The following is a 16670-nucleotide window of genomic DNA, read 5'->3' on the forward strand; positions in this document are numbered from 1 at the left end:
AAAAGTGTACTCATAGTCTAGCTCTTTCCTGAGTTCTTCAGTTGTTCTAGCAAACTATCAAACTACAGTGGTCATGAGAACTCCTAAATTTATAGACAACCAGCCAGAGGGCAGGTGGTCTGGGGACCCCCTGAACTTGTGGCTGGTACATGAAGTGGGAGCAGTCTTGGGGGACTATGCTAGCTCTGGGAAGTTAGCGCCAGTCTATTTATTATCTATTACCTATAATATATCTGTATTTAAATAACAATGCACATATCTAAACATACGTACCAAGTAAATTTCTTATTCCTGACCATAAGCCCCACAGCAAAAACATATACCTCCTCAAAAAGGGGTTGTGTATGTGGGGCAACCAGGGGTACATGGGATAAAATACAAAGTGGAGGCTCAAATTGTTTGGGTTTTTTTTTTTTTTATGAGACAGAAGGGCAGGTGATATCTATTTCAAATACCTCAATGTGTATTTAGGTGCTAGAGGTAGGTAAGAAGATGCAGTGAACAGTCCTAGGAAAATCACCCATGCCCTGTCCACAGAACAGAGAATCATAGCTACTCCAGAGAGAATGCCAAATTTGTAGGGAAAATGGATGAATCTTATTATTAGTTAGTTTTTCATCTCCAGGGCTGCAATTCAGCATGGTTGTGCACAATTTCATGTCCAGCCCCAGCTTCCAAGAATCCCTTTGCACATTCCATCCCATCTTAGCCGCAGCCTGGCCCCATTCTCATCAGGGCCTCTCACCAGCCTCTCCTTAATTCCCCCTCCTCATCTCCCCCTCCTCCCTTCCTTCTGGAGCTGTAGCAGCAGCAGCTAGCTTTCTATGCCTTTAATTGGGGCTGTGAGGTGGAGGATGTGACAGGAAGGATTATATTCTGAAAGTCTTTTGAGCTTCAACATGGACTAGGATGACTGGTCTCCAAAAAGGGACAAGGTTCCAGAGAGGATCCAGATCTGAAATCAAGGTGCAGAGGCTTTTGCAAACTGGGTTCCAGCCCCAGGAAAGAGGGAAGAAGAGGGAGGGGAGTGCTGGCCCCTTGGGAAGACTGGGTCTGGGGATAATTAATGCAATTACCCCTTTGGAATTTAGCTTAGGAGATGGAAGAAACAGACCAGAGATGACAAGCTTGAATATTCTCATTTTAGTTTGTTTCCAATCCTCTGCTGCTTAAGGAGAGGAAGGAAGGAGGAAGAGGTGGAAAGACACTAAGCAAGTGTGTGAGGTGGCAAGGAGGGTGGCCACCTGTTCTCATCTGATCCTGCGGGTTAACACTGGCCCTTGGGCAAGAGTGGGTGCTAATTGTGATCTCCCAGAGGCCTGACTGTGGTTAAAATGCATGGCTATGGGGCAAGGTCTGGGTGGCAGGGAGAGCAGGGAAGCCAACCTACTTCTCTCCACAGCCAGCCAGACAGCCAGGCAGTCATGACACAGGAGCTCATGATCTCTCTCCTCACTTGAGAGATTGGTCCCTGGCTTGAGGAGGCCCAGAAACTGGGAGAAGAGCTGGATTCATTGTATCAGTGGGTGAACAGCTTCCTGCTGTCATCTCTGACCCTCAGAGCAATACTGCCTGGGCTTTTCTCAAGGTTCCAGAACAGTGGGAGCCTGAACCTGGCAATGCTCAGTGCACCTCACAAACTAGCTTGAGATGAACACTGTAGGATGCTCATATGTTAGAGGCTTTCCCCCTTTCTGGTATCTCTCAGTTAAGAGACCCACACATACCAAGCTTGAGGTTACTCTCTCAGGAGATGGTGTAAGCATGAATTCTAAGCTGGGAAAAATCTCACAAGCTTGCAGATGAGTTTGAATGCTTCTCCCTGCTTCTTCCAATTCGTTCCTTTGTTAAGAGGATAAAATCAGCAGTAAAGCCAATAAAATCTGGATGTTTGCAGACTCATCCATAAACAGCGATGCAGTAGCGTTGAATGGCCATTAGCACTCACTGGGAATGCCCACTCGCAGTTTGGAAAGGACCCTCCCTTCATTTTCCCACCTCCGCAGCCCAAGAAGGATGGCTTTTGGCAGCCAGCTACCAGTCCCTGGTTTAAAGGCAGAGTCTCTGGGTCCAAACCACCTGTTCTGATCTGATCCTGTGAGCAGCCACGTGCAGGAACGTGGGCTGGCTGAAGATACTGCTGCTCAGTGTTCCTCCGTCTGTGTGTTTGCACAGCCTGGGGCAGGACTGCAGGAGCTCCAGCTCTCTTCCCTGCATTTACCATCCCAAATATACATCAGATTTCTTTTCCATCCCCAGGAATCCTCCACTAATCTACAGCTGTGGAAGGCAGTTTGAATTTAACTTGGAATATGGACTATCTGTAGCTGCATCAGCCAGGACAGGCTGGATTGTGCTGTGATAATAAACAACTCTAAAATCTCAAGGCTGACAACCATGAAGATTTACTTCTTGTTCAAGCATCACATCCATCTTGGATCAGCTGTGTTGAGCTCTATGTTGCTTTCACTCTAAGACCTGAACTGGTGAAGCAATCTTCTTGTGGGGCATAGCTGGCATCATGATAAAGAGAAAAGAGACCATGGCAAACGCAGGCTGGCTTTGAATGACTCCGTACTGTGTGAAACAACCCACATCACTCATGTGTATTAACTACCTATGGCAGCATAACGAATCACTCCAAAAAAAAAAAATAGTGGCCCATGTATTAATAACTGTATTATCTCAGCTTCTGTGGTTCAGGAGTTCGAACAGTGCGGTTCTCTCGGTGTCTCTTATGAGAGTCCAAGCTGGGGTTGCATCATCCAAAGACTTGTCTAGAGCTGAAGACTGTCTTCCAAGGTGGTTACTCTCAAGGCTATAGAGTCGTCTCCACATGCATCTCTTCCTGGGGCTGCTTTAGTGTCCTCACAGGACAGTGGATGACCTTTCCCAGACCGAGTGATCCTACAGAGAAAGGCAAAAGCTGCCAGGCCTTTCAGAGCCTCACCTTTGAACTCATGCATTTTGCCACAACCCCTGACTCCGTGAAGACGGGGATTCCACAAGACCACAGATAACAGAAGGTGAGATCAGTCGGGGCCATATGACTACCTCGCTCACATTGCTTTTGCCAAGTTGTCTTGGAGCCAAGTTTGGCATCAGTGAAATGGCCACATGTATCCGCCTTTGGAGGGAACTGGAATATTTAGCAAGCTGAAATAGCATCTGCCATAGTGGCTCATAGACTAAGTTTCACCTTCTCTGTAAGACATCACTAACCCTGGCAGCTTTGTTTCTCCTGCTACTGCTTCTCAAAGTTCTTGCCTCTTCAATAGCATGGCCTAATCCCGCTTCACTGGGCTTAGGGACCACTTTCAGGAGAGCCATGGAAATGTAAAACCAAAAGTCCTCAGTGGGATGAAGAAGGCTAGAGATCACTGGAGTGATGACTCTTATGTCTTTTTCTGTAAGCCAAGGCTTTGGGAAGGTATGCTAAAGTCAGCTAGGTCTGCACAGAACAGTGGGAAATTATGGCAGAGCCTTGAGGTAGATCTGAGAGCTAGACATAGGCTCAAGTCAGACTTCCCTGTGCTGGCCAAAAGCAGGCAGGCGGGGCTCTCGTGGCCCAGGGCAAGAAAAAACAAATCAAACACAAGAAGAACAGAGCAGCAGAGCCAGGTGGATGTAGGTCTTGAGGAGGATGGTAAGTGCTATGCTCATGTATTATGTCAGGAAGTGAGGAGTGGAGGGTGGGGGTGGGGGTCAAGGACCAGAGTCATAGCACCAAAGAGCCCTCAGTTCTGAGAGAACTTCCTGTCTCAGACCTTAGAATAATATTGCTCTTGATTTTATCTTCTAGACATGTCCTATTTACATTCAGTACAAAACCAAGAGTGGGGTTTCTACAGTTATTATAATATTGAGTTCTGTGATTTTTATTACAATACAAAGCTCTGTCTTTGGTGGGTGCTCAATAAATGCCTATTGACTATCAATAATCTCTATCAATTTTCAAAACAAAATATATTGGAAAATGCAACACATTTTCAGGGATCGAGGTCCTGAATTTTGAGTCTCCCTCACCAGCCAAAATTAATGATCTCACCAATGAAAGGGAACGTAGGGAAGCAAATTAGAGTTATTCCCCGCCCCCCCTCAGAATCAGGGAAGGTTTGGCTGCTTTGATCAACAGAGCATGGTGGAAGCGATACTGTGCCCAAGTGGGTCTGGCCATTAGGAGAACTGACACTTCTGTCTGCCCTAAGCTGCTGTGTCTGACTCTGGAGAGACACTGTGGAAAAGCCCTGAGAAGACACAGGAGAGGAGGAGGCCCAGCTGAGCCCATCCTTCCAACTGCCCCCACCCAGCTGCCAGGGTAATGACAAAGCTGTCTTGCATCCTACAGAAAAGCCCAACTGCTACCTGAATCCTACCAAGTGACCTTCTTCAACCACATGACACACAAACACACCACAGACCCCCCACTTTGACTGAGCCCACAGACTCCAGGTGAGCATATCAGAAAACACATGTTTATTTATGTGTCAGAAATCACATTCACATTTCAAGTTTCTCACCTACAAAGCTCTTAGAGTGCTTTAAATAAGAGGCCTGCAATTGCCAAGTATCCTTACTGTTATCAGCCCCAAGCTCCACCCACAAATCCCATTACAAAAAAGCTGTACGGAAATTCTGTTTCAGCGATAATGTTTAACTGCTTACCACTCTGTCATCAAAGAAAATTAGAGGAGCCAGTTGCAGGCCAGTAGAGTGTAATTCTCACATGGGATTTAACCAAGTGGTTCCAGGATCTCCTGCCCTCAACCTACTCTCCTATTCAAGAAAGGATAAAAAGGGTCAAGATGCAAAACTTTTCAATTATAACATAATATAATGTAACTTGGAAGCTGGCATCTCCTAGAAATCCTTTTTAAATAGCTAAGCACTGGTGTGGTCCATACTTGACGGTGGTCTCATGGTGGTACCCCCAAACTCTGATGGCCAGACCAGCATTGGGCTGGCTGCCTCAACAGCACCCAGGGAGCTTATAATACAGCTTCCAGGCTCTCCCTCTGGTGACTGATTCTGTAGGTATGGCGTGGGGTCAGGGTGAAACCAAAGCATTAATGGGACTGATTAAAGCTACAAGCTAATGAGCACAGCTGCATCTTTTTACCCTTCTTTCCTTTGGCTTTCAATTTTCCTGCCTCTCCTTTGGGGAGATGGATTTGAAGCTTGCCTTCCCGTTTCCTCGTCTAGCTGCCTCTAAAACTCTTTCCTTGCTACAGGTGATGTCTCAGTTGATTCTCTTTGCTGTGCATCAGGCATACAAACTTGGGTTTGGTTACAAAAAGATGTGGATTTTTCCAAAAGCTCCCAGGTGATATTGACGCACAGCCAAGTCTGGCAACCACTAGATGAACATCAGTTTAATTCAATAAATCAGGATCCGCCTGACATATACCAAACCAACTGACACATAGAAGAGTCAATACTAGTTACACGAATGCTGAGTGATAATACTGCCCTTTGGGGAAAAGATAACAGACACCTACAACTTTATCAGTGATTGCGTGTATTTAACAGAAGCTTCAGTAAAAAAAAGGTGCTTTATTATAAAGAAACAGGACCTTACCGAACCCCAGATTGAGAAGCAATGGACTGGAATAAAAAACCAGAAAGCTGTCAGGAACCAGTGTGTCTTTCTACAACATTAAAAAACAAAACCAAACCCTCTGCTTTTGCCATTGTTCCCCTTGTTTCTCTGAAGTCTGGCTATCTCTACTCCGGATGCACAGACCAAACACAGCAACCACGGCCCCTGTCCTGCTTCCCACATACTGGCCAGAGCAAGCTCACAGGGCAAACTGGTGGTCTCTATCAGTTACAGCCAGCAACTAGGTTTGTCATGGACAACACAACTTTTTAAACGTAAAATCATTTCAACATTGTGAGATTTCATTTTTTTTAAGATTTTATTTATTTATTCATGAGAATGCACAGAGAGGAGAGAGAGAGAGGCAGAGACGCAGGCAGAGGGAGAAGCAGGCTCCATGCACCGGGAGCCCGACGCGGGATTCCATCCCGGGTCTCCAGGATCGCACCCTGGGCCAAAGGCAGGCGCCAAACCACTGCGCCACCCAGGGATCCCCATTGTGAGATTTCATATAAAAACCTGAATTGAGGACTTCTATAACATCGGAAAACCTGGCAAACTAGGCTCACATGTGACAGCATCTGGCTGGAGCTGAATAACAGCCAGCCCTTTGCATGGAGCACCAGCCCTCCAGCCTCCTGGCTCTCGCTCAGGATTGCACCTGCCCTCATCTGTCCCAGCTGCTGTCCCAAGAATGCAATAGATTGGCATCTTACACACTGCACACTGACTTCTAACAATTCTGGAGAAGTTATAGAAAATCTGAGATGAGGGTGCCAGACTGGTTGAGTTCTGCTGAGAGCCTTCTTCCTGGAAGAAAGGAGAGGAAGAGAGAGGATGCACGTTTTCTCATGTTCCTTCTTACAAGGGCACTAATCTGTTCACCAGGACCATGCCCTCATGATCCAATTATTTCCCACAGGTCTCACCTCCAAATACCATCACACTGCAGACTGGAGTTTCAACATAAGAATTTGGGGGGACACAAACATTCAATTCATAGCAGGGTCGCTGAGCCCAAGATCACACACAGGTCAGGTGAAAATTGTGCTCAGAAGTCATGTTGTTGCTTTCCTTACACCTGGCCAGCATCATTCACTACATTACCTGTTTGATCTTTACGGGCATTTGAATTTGCAACCCCTGTGACTTTTCTAAGTGTATATTCTAAACTCTCAGAAGCATTAGACTGATCCAGCATGACCACATATCTGCACCCTGGTCCAAACAATTTGGCCACAGGAGTCATGTGACACTCAGCGGGACCTGCGGGAGCAACAGTTCTGAGAAAAAGTTGAGAGCAAGTTCTGCAAGAAGACAGGAGGGGGTTGGAGGGAAAGTGATTATGGATTTTTTTAAATTTTTTATTTTGTAGGGAGACAGTGGGGAAGGACAAAGGGAGAAGGAGAGAGGGAATCTTAAGCAGCCTCCCTGCTCAGTGCAGAGCCCGATGTAGGGCTCCATCTCACGACACTGAGATCATGACCCGAGCCTAAATCAAGAGTCAGACACTTAACTGACTGAGTCACCCAGGCGCCCCATTAATGATCCTTGTATACAGGATTCATGCACTTACCCTTCCATATTTTATCTCACTTCTCTTATGACCAGAGAATAGGCATTTGCAAGGTCAACAGAGTTTAAGGATGCAACTGGGTTGGTAGACGGTGAGGAGCTCTGGGTGAAGGTTTGTTGTTAATTCCACACACTAAGAATAGTGCCGGATCCATAGACAGGCCCTATACACATGTGAATGAGGAAATCAATGAACTGAGCCCCTGCCATATACTGAAGAGCTGTGGTTCTTGGCTAGGAGTGCCCTTGGAATTATTTGGAAAGCTTTTAACAGTGCAGACTCCCTGGCCACATCTTAGAGCTATTGAAATAAAGTTTCCAGAGATAGGGCTAAAGAGTCTACATTTTTTAAAAAGCATCCCAAGGGGGTACGGATGAGCAGAGGTTATTAAAAAAAAAAAAAAGGAAAAACTCTAAGATCTTTCCTGATGTCTCAGATTGTTTTCTAAATTCCATAAAATAACTAAAGAAGCAGAGGAAGGGAGATAGAGGAGGAACAAGATAAACAGAAAAAATTGAAAAACAAGATAGAGAAAACAAGTTTTCAAGCTTTTCAAGCAAGCATTTCTAACAGTGTTTACTGAGCACAAGCTACATTAGCACCGACTGGATTTTAAATCTCTCTGAAAACACACTCTACATTAACTAACTGGAATTTAAAGAAAAACATTAGGGACACCTGTATAGCTCAGTGGTGGCACATCTGCCTTTGATTCAGGTTGTGACCCTGGGGTTGTGGGGTCGAGTCCTACATCGGGCTCCCCATAGGGAGCCTGCTTCTCCCTCTGCCTGTGTCTCTGCCTCTCCCTGTGTCTCTTATGAGTAAATTTTAAAAATAAAGTCCTTAAAGAAAAACTTTTTTTAAAAGGTTTTATTTATTTATTCATGAGAGACACAGAGAGAGAGAGAGAGAGAGGCAGAGACACAGGCAGAGGGAGAAGCAGGCTCCATGCAGGAAGCATGATGTTGGACTCGATCCCGAGACTCCAGGTCCACACCCTGGGCTGAAGGCAGGCGCTTAAACCGCTGAACCGCCCAGGCTGCCCTAAAGAAAAACTTTTAAAAAATTAATAGGTGCTGAGGATTCAGGAGCGCCCTTCCATGAGCACTGGGTGTCGTATGGAAGGGCTGAATCACTATATGGTACACCTAGAACTAATAGCACACCATATGTTAACTAACTGGAATTTGAATAAAAATTTTAAAAATAAATAAAGCTCTCTGAAAACAATTTCTCCTATTCCCATTGCGGAAAATCAAGCAGGCACTTTATAATTTGTAAGATGTTTACTCTCAGTGAATGCTTGGCTATACTGTGAGAACGTCTAAATGGTCTACCAGATTCTGTGTTGTTTGGTCTCAAAGGAATAAATTTTGCCCTAAATAAATTATAGAGAAAATAAAGCTTGAAATAAGTGTGAATGGGCATTAAGGCTAAAAATTAATCTGCCCGAGGTTGGCCAGCTGTGGTTTGATCAGAGACCTAGAAACCGCCTGCTCTGGCATCAGCCTTGGTGTCCTGGAGGCAGAGCGGGGTTTCCAATGATGCTGCCGAGCTGCAGTGAGGCCGTGCTGCTCACGTGAACCCTGGCGCCTGGCTGCCAAAAGGTCACTGGCATTTTCAGGCGTGGCCTGGGCAGATGGTCAGGCTTTGCTTTCATTACGACAAGAATGTGAGGACTGTCAGCACTGGACATCGAGAAGGCTTTGCCTCACTGTGGTGATCTTTTCCCCACGTCCCAGATGGTTGGTGATTCCGGGCTCAGGCAGGAAGCTCATGGGATGCTGAGAATGGGAATCGTGGGCACAGGGTCCCAGATTTTTGTGCAGGAACCTGACAACAGAAACAAGCTGGGGGGTGGCAGTGCAAACAGGACTCTAAAGGATCTAAGCCAGGGACGCCTGGGTGGCTCAGTGGTTGAGCATCTGCCCTCAGCTCAGGTCGTGATCCCGGGATTGATTCCTGCATTGGGCTCCCCATGGGAAGCCTGCTTCTCCCTCTGCCTATGTCTCTGCCTCTCTTTCTGTGTCTCTCATGAATAAATAAGTAAAATCTTTAAAAAATAAATAAATAAAGGATCAAAACCAGTGACCTAAGAACTCAGGGAATGAACTTACCATCTTCTTTGTTCTCATGTTGTATGTAAGTGTGAGCTGGCTGGAACCTTATACCCAGCATTTGTGTTAAAAAAGCATCCACATTTATATGTGTAAGTGGTTGCTTCCTTATGCATACGAAATCTCTGGAAAGACACGCAAAACATAGGTGATAATAGTTGTTTGCGGGGAAGGAAACTGGGTAGCTGCCAGGTTTACTTTCTTCTCCATCCTAGTGTGACTCTTGCATGTTCTGTCAAACAATAATTTTTTCACCTATTCAACAAGTTCTGTGACAGTTAAACATTGTAGCCATGGGGAGAACGTACATGTTGACGGGAACTCAGAGTTGGTACCAAGCACTGAGAACCCTACATTCTAAAGAAAACCCCTGACCCTGGGGAACAGACCACTTCCTCAGGCTCAGCAGACTGGCCCTACCAACCCCACACCTACCACCAGCATCCCTGTCCTCCAGGTTTGATAGGAGAGAGAGAGAGAGAGTCGTTGGAGCACAGGCCACTGTTCATCCTTCTGTTCGGTGGGTGTAAGCTGGCTAGCTCACCAGTCTCCTGGGGCTGGCTCCAGCTACCAGGACACCTCTAGCTACTTCAGATCAGGCTTTGTCGTGCTGAGGTGGCTTCTGGTATCAGTGGTCTGCATCCACTCAGCCCCTAGAAGGGCTAAAGACACTGACCTTCCGCAGGTTGGAAAGAATTTGTAATTTGTTTTTTTGGTTTTTTTTTTTTTTTTTAGAATTTGTAATTTGACTGAAGCTCTCACCCCGAAATTAGGGAACCTGGTAGAGGCCTGCTGGTTTGGGTACCTGTTGGGTTTGTTTTTTTTTTTTAAGATTTTATTTATTTATTCATGAGAGACACACAGAGAGGCAGAGACACAGGCAGAGGGAGAAGTAGGCTCCCTGCAGGGAGCCCAATGCAGGACTCAATCCCAGGACCTCAGGATCATGCCCTGAGCTGAAGGCTGACGCTCAACCACTAAGTCACCCAGGTGCCCCAGTACCTGTTGGTTTAACATACATTAGCAGTAAAATCCATAGACTGGGGCAACTTGGCAATTCAGCATTGTCTGTGCATCACTTAAGTATGAGCTTTGATTAAAGGATCTTCACAAACATTGACACTGCCAGCATCCAGGGAGCTAGGGAGAAGCAGCCAACCAGAGCTAGTTGCTATCATCAGTCTGGAGGGGGAAGAATCAACCACTCAATCACCCAACCAACCAAACACATGAAAAAGAGAATATTTCAAATACTGATTTGTACAATCTGTGGAGTAGTATGAGAATTGATTGATATAACCCATTATACTCAAAACCATCACTGAAGGAATTGTGCATATGAAAATATATAAAATGATTAGTTTCATTTATGTTGACTATGAATTTGTTTCGGAGAGTCAGATATACTGGGAGAAATTCATGCCCTAGTGCCTGCTGGGCCACTGGAAATATACTGGATGGATTACACTTTGTCCTTGAATGTATTTCTCTTGTTACTAGATCCTGTTACCACAATTATCTCAAAAAGAACACCGTACCTCCAGCTTGTGGCCCACTAAGACCATTAGGCCTTTCTCTTATACCATGTCTGCTTTCCATAAGGGGGAGGATGCTTCTTTGTCCAATCAACATTTTCCTCCCCCGTTTTAAAAGGTAATATTGCCTTCAAGCCTTCACAAACAACCCTATTCAATCTGTCCTCTGAAAAAGTAATGAACGTACCAAAAGTCCATCATCTAAATTGTTGATGAAGATATTAGATGCCTAGAATTAAGTTCTGCAAGACAGTCCTTAACACTATATGCTTTCATTGGCTTCACATCAGCTGGGTACCATCTAACATACTCTACGCACTAATTCCAAACCAGTGGGTCATGAATTTGGGGAGTTTGGGAAGAAAGCTGCATGGGCAAAGAGTTACCCCTAGGTTTCTGTGAATCTCTCATTGTTTGTAGATGTTTGTAAATAGTGCTTCATGCATAGGTGTATTTCTGCTTTTAAAATGTACCTGAAAGAGGCAGCCCCGATGGCACAGCGGTTTGGCGCCGCCTGCAGCCTGGGGTATGATCCTGGGGTCCCAGGATGGAGTCCCACATTGGGCTCCCTGCATGGAGCCTGCTTCTCCCTCTGCCTGTGTCTCTGCTTCTTTCTGTGTCTATGAATAAATAAATAAAATATTTTTAAAAGTAAAAAATAAATAAAATGTACCTGAAGGATATTAAGAATACTAATTCACAAATCCATTTGAAATTGTGACTAAATTCATATGAGATTTTGGTCATTATGCATTTATCAATTGATGTCCTATAGTATATTTGCTGTTTTGTAGAAATCCTCGAGCAATAGTGTATATGTCCCCAACTATCCACTACAATTTTGTTTATAATATCCCCAAAGTTGGAAATAACCTGGCTATAGATTAGTTAAGTAAATTATAGTATATAATATAATGGTATACCATTCAACTACTAAAAATGATTGTATTTATATTTATTTACACAAAAAATGTCTTAGGAGCAGGCGGCCCAGTAGGATAAGCGTCTGCCTTTGGCTCAGGTCATGATCCTGGGATCCTAGTAGCAAGCCCTGCACTGGGCTCCCTGCTCAGTGGGAAGTCTTCTCCCACTGCCCCTCACCCTGCTTGTGCTCTTTCTATATATACCCTCAAATAAATGAATAAAATCTTAAAAAAAGAAAAGAAAAGAAAAAAGAAAAGAGAAAAGAGAAAGAAAAGAAAAGAAGGAAAAGAAAAGAAAGAAAAGAAAAGAAAAGAAAGAAAAGAAAAGAAAAGAAAAGAAAAGAAAAGAAGGGACGCCTGGGTGGCTTTGTGGTGGAGCATCTGCCTTTGGCTCAAGTTGTGATCTGGGAGTCCCAGGATCGGGTCTCACATCGGGCTCCCAGCATGAAACCTGCTTTTCCCTCCGCCTGTGTCTCTGCGTCTCTCTCTCTCTCTGTGTGTCTCCCATGAATGAGTAAGTAAAATCTTAAAAAAAGAAAAAATCTTAAAAAAAAAAAAAAGAAAGAAAAATGTCTAGAACTTTTCGGGGCAGTGAAATACTATTTTATGATTTCCCGTCTTAATATTCTTTGATTTTTTTTTTTGAAATATGAGAATATAATTTTTTCTCTTTTTTTTTAAGATTTATTTATTTATTCATTCAGAGAGAGCAAAGAGAGAGGCAGAGGCACAGGCAGAGGGAGAAGCAGGCTCCATGCAGGAAGCCCGACATGGGACTCGATCCTGGATCTCGAGGATCACACCCCGAGCTGCAGGCGGCGCTAAACCGCTGCACCACTGGGGCTGCCCGAGAATATAATTTTTCAAAAGCAAGAAAACTATTGTTAAGGATTCCTACAAATACATGTTAAGTATATATATATGACCACATCTTCTTGGTTTGGCTATAGGGAAAACTCAGCAAAATTCCAATCTTCACTGTGTATCTTCTTGTCCTTTATTTGTATAACGCATCACTCAGTCATGGAAATAACTCAAATTACTTTGGCATAATGTATTCACTAGGACCCTACTTTGTGAGGGCTTTCGCATGGCTAGCATACTCACACATACGTGGAATTCAAACTTTTGCACTCCACAAACAGGAGGACACTGAACTCTCACATAGTAGCAATGCCTGCCAGTCCATTTGTTCAGCTTCAACAGCAGCATTTTTGGCTCTGAACTTGTTTTGGTTGTTTATTTAAATTTTTCTTGTTGTTACTCAAATCTCTTGTTATCTTATTTAAAAATAGAATATTAGAGACTTCTACTTCTCTAAGCATGAGTTCTTGAACACACTTTTTCATCTCTTTTTCCCCCTAAAGCCCAACTAAAATAACAGTAAAGAAATAAAAAGGTGTAAACAGAGAAAGAAAATGGAAAAGACAAACTAAAGAAACAGAAGAAGGATCTAAGAAGACAGACAATGCAGGGAGCAGAGGCTAATTCACAAAAGGCATAAGTAGTATGTACAGACAGATAAAAATATATTGCACCTATTAAGTAAGAATATGATGTTATGAAAAAAATTAGAAAATGAGAAAGATCTCTTCATAATAAAACAACTGCTATATAATATCAAAAATTAAAAGTCCAGTGGAAGGGTTGGAAGATCAAGTTGAGAAAATATCCCAGAAAATGGAGCAAAAAAAGGCAAATAGAAAACAGAAAAAAAATATATAACAATTTAATCTACAAGGTACAAAAAATCCAGAAAAGGAAAGAAGAAACGAAAGAGAAGAAATGATCAATAAACTAAAAATAATAGCAAGCCTTCCATGCTATAGGGAGAAAGATACCATTTAAAAAGTTTCTGGGAGAGAAGAAGAGAAAAGAAGGAAAGGAAGGAAAGAAAGAAAGAAAGAAAGAAAGAAAGAAAGAAAGAAAGAAAGAAAGAAAGAAAGAAAGAAAGAAAGAAAGAAAGAAAGAAAGAAAGAAAGAAAGAAAGAAAGAAAGAAAGAAAGAAAGAAAGAAGAGAGAAAAGAAAGAAAGATTCAAAGGACCAAGAATTGGAAGCTAGAAGGCATTGGAATAATGCCTTTAAAATTCTGACGGAACAGCATTGCCAACCTGAATTTCTAGTCCCAGCTAAATATTTAACTAAGTAGAGAGTAGGATTAAGATTAAGAACTCAAGAAAATAGAATAAAATAAAATAAATTATTTCTTGTGCAACTTTTCTCCAGAAGCTACTGCTGGATTTGTTTCAAAGGAGTGACAGGATAAGTCAAGGAAAAGGAAAATCTGGGGGCACCTGGGTGGCTCAGTGGTTGAGTGGGTCCATGCCTTTAGCTTAGGTGGTGATCCCAGAATCCTGGGATCAAGTCCCACATCATGCCCTCTGTGAGGATCCTGCTTCTCCCTCTGCCTATGTCTCTGCCTTTAGCTCCGTGTCTCTCATGAATAAATACATGACATCTTTAGAAAAAAAAAAAAAAGGAAAATGTAAGCTGAAGGAAGGAGGGGATACTGCAGAGGAGCACAGGGGATTCTCAGGCTGCTGGCAAAGAGAAGTTCAAGATCAGCAGGCTTCAGGGGCACCCAGTATAGGTCAGGAAGGACGGGGAGGGCCCTGGAGAGACTGCTCCAAGAAAAACACAGACATAAAATTGATAAATTTATGTTTACTGTATTTTGAAGAGTATCCTATTCCCAGAAAGTTTAGGGATGAATTCATAATTATTACATGGAAACCTAAGCAAACAAAAAAGAAGACAATTATTTACTTTGGGGGGAAAAAGGTAGTACCTAACAGTAGAGACAATCAAAGAAGATTCAGTGGTTCAACTGGGGCCTATGTCTGCCAAGTAATAAAAATGTCACATCTGATTTTAATATTGTTTAGTATAATTTTAAATGTTGATTTAATAAAAATAATAGTAACATAGATCTTTAGGTAGACAGAAAGTGAGAAAGTATGTGTATGGTGGTGGTGGGGTGGCATAAGGAAACTAAATCCTCATCCTCTATAATTGGAAGTAAATAAGCAATGTCTAAAGTAGAAAATTTTGAAAAATTAGCAATATAAGAATATTTAGAAACACGAGAGTCAAAAACAGAAGAAACAGCTAAAAGATTTTTATATGGTTGCCTCCAGGAGCAGGCAGTAGAATGGGGAAAGAGATTGGGCACATGGGTGCATTCATAAATTCTAGAAGTTGTAGTACTATTGAGTAATATGTATACATGTTTTACTTTGATATACTTAAAAAGTTTTTAATGACTGGAGAACAGGAAATAAAGTGTTCTTATTAGTGATAGGAGGCAAAGTTCTCATTAATTTAATGGACTTAAGACAAAGATGAAAATCATTGTGCTGCAGTGTCAGTCTTTAGCCTAATACAAATGTCCATTGGACTTAATGTTGTCAATGTAAACAAAACAAAACAAACCCCACACCCTAATTCTATGTGTTGAATTATAAAGGCAAAGAAAAAACATGAAAATAAAATGTTTGAAATAGATTAAAGATTCTGTCTTAAAGGCAAGGTGAAATTATGGTCCTTAGGGTATTTTTAAGATTCCAAAAATGAAACATAAATCCATTTATTCTCTATTTTATGCCTACTTTCCAGGCAGATCCTTAGAAAAATTTTATGTAAGGGTGGGGGAAAAGCATATGTGAAAGTCTAGGAATCTTGCTTAAAAGAAGCAGATCATCATAATTTTCCTCTTCAATGAAGGACACTTCATTTTATCCTTCCCATTTCTCAAAGACTCATTCCACTGATGCGTTTTTACTACATAGAATTCCTTGTAATTATTAGTCACTTGGGTTTGTACAGCAGAAGACTTCTTTCAATCAGTGGGACTTGTATGCTTCTAGTCAAGAAGAAACTGTCTTTCCTCAGATTTTCAGATTCTCTTTTGCATCTGAAATCATGGCCAGCTAGTGGACTACTGGGTTATTGCAAACTACAGATTTTGTTCAAATGATTCTCTTTCCCCCTGCCCCCAAAACCATCACCATCACCAGTCTGGACAGGTGATTCTTCTCTTTTTAAGAAAGCACAGAGCAAATGTCAGGTGTGTCAGATGTCTTATAAGAGAAACAGTGTTAGGCAATTTCACAAACTAGTGACTTCCAGCAAACCAAGTTCTCCCTTCCAGTTTATCTTGGTCTCACCAGTAGGTAGGTTTTGGCTCAGTTCATCGTGTGGCATGGAAGTGGACTAAGCTTGCTTAGTGTTCAGATTCTAAAAATATCCTGGCTAAGAGGTGCATTGGAAAGCAGAGCAGCAGGGAGTGTAACGTGTTGAGGGATGGTTTGGGCTTTCAAGAGATGGAAGAGGTAGGAGAAGGAAATATGGTGAGTAATTTGGCTGTTGTTTCTTGAGTTTCTTTGTAGCCATAGTTGCATTAAGGCAGCTTTTTAGAAGGCTTTCACAGTGAAGCAGGGAAAGATTCATCATCCTCCCTACAGTGTGAATGAACACCTGGCAGGTACTGGGTCTGCCTTTCCCTCTCAATCATGTCAGGAAGAACAGAGCTGAGAGGCTTTTCATGATCTTCTGAGATCTCCAAATAGCTGCCAAGGAGTGCTTCTCCATTCATCTTGTGAATTTTGAAAAGTCTTCACCTCCAAGTGCAGAAATCCAGATTATCTCCCCAAAGGGATCCTCCTCTCTCCAGGATGACAAGTTCCTCAGGACAGAAAAAGTTCATATACAATTTGGTGTTGGACACCACGCCCAACAAGCATCTTGTCCGTGGCAGGCACCCAGTAGATGCATGGTCAATGAGTTACTAAACATGCCTAGAGAGATGTCTTCTCAGAGCTTTGCATGTTTAAAAGTGATGATTTAAGGGGTGCCTGGAAGGCTCAGTTGGTTAAACGTCTGACTCTTGATCTCAGTTCAGGTCTTGATCTCAGGGTCGT

The 16670-nt window shown here is 42.9% G+C and overlaps 1 long non-coding RNA gene across 1 annotated transcript in view; it reads right to left on the reverse strand.

The window, feature by feature from the left end:
- Positions 1-16670, reverse strand: part of LOC140635592 (uncharacterized) — a 71896-nt gene that overhangs the window by 13314 nt on the left and 41912 nt on the right. The window lies entirely within an intron of this gene.

The sequence above is a fragment of the Canis lupus genome, chromosome 6 (assembly GCF_048164855.1).
Source record: "Canis lupus baileyi chromosome 6, mCanLup2.hap1, whole genome shotgun sequence".
NCBI lineage: Eukaryota > Metazoa > Chordata > Mammalia > Carnivora > Canidae > Canis > Canis lupus.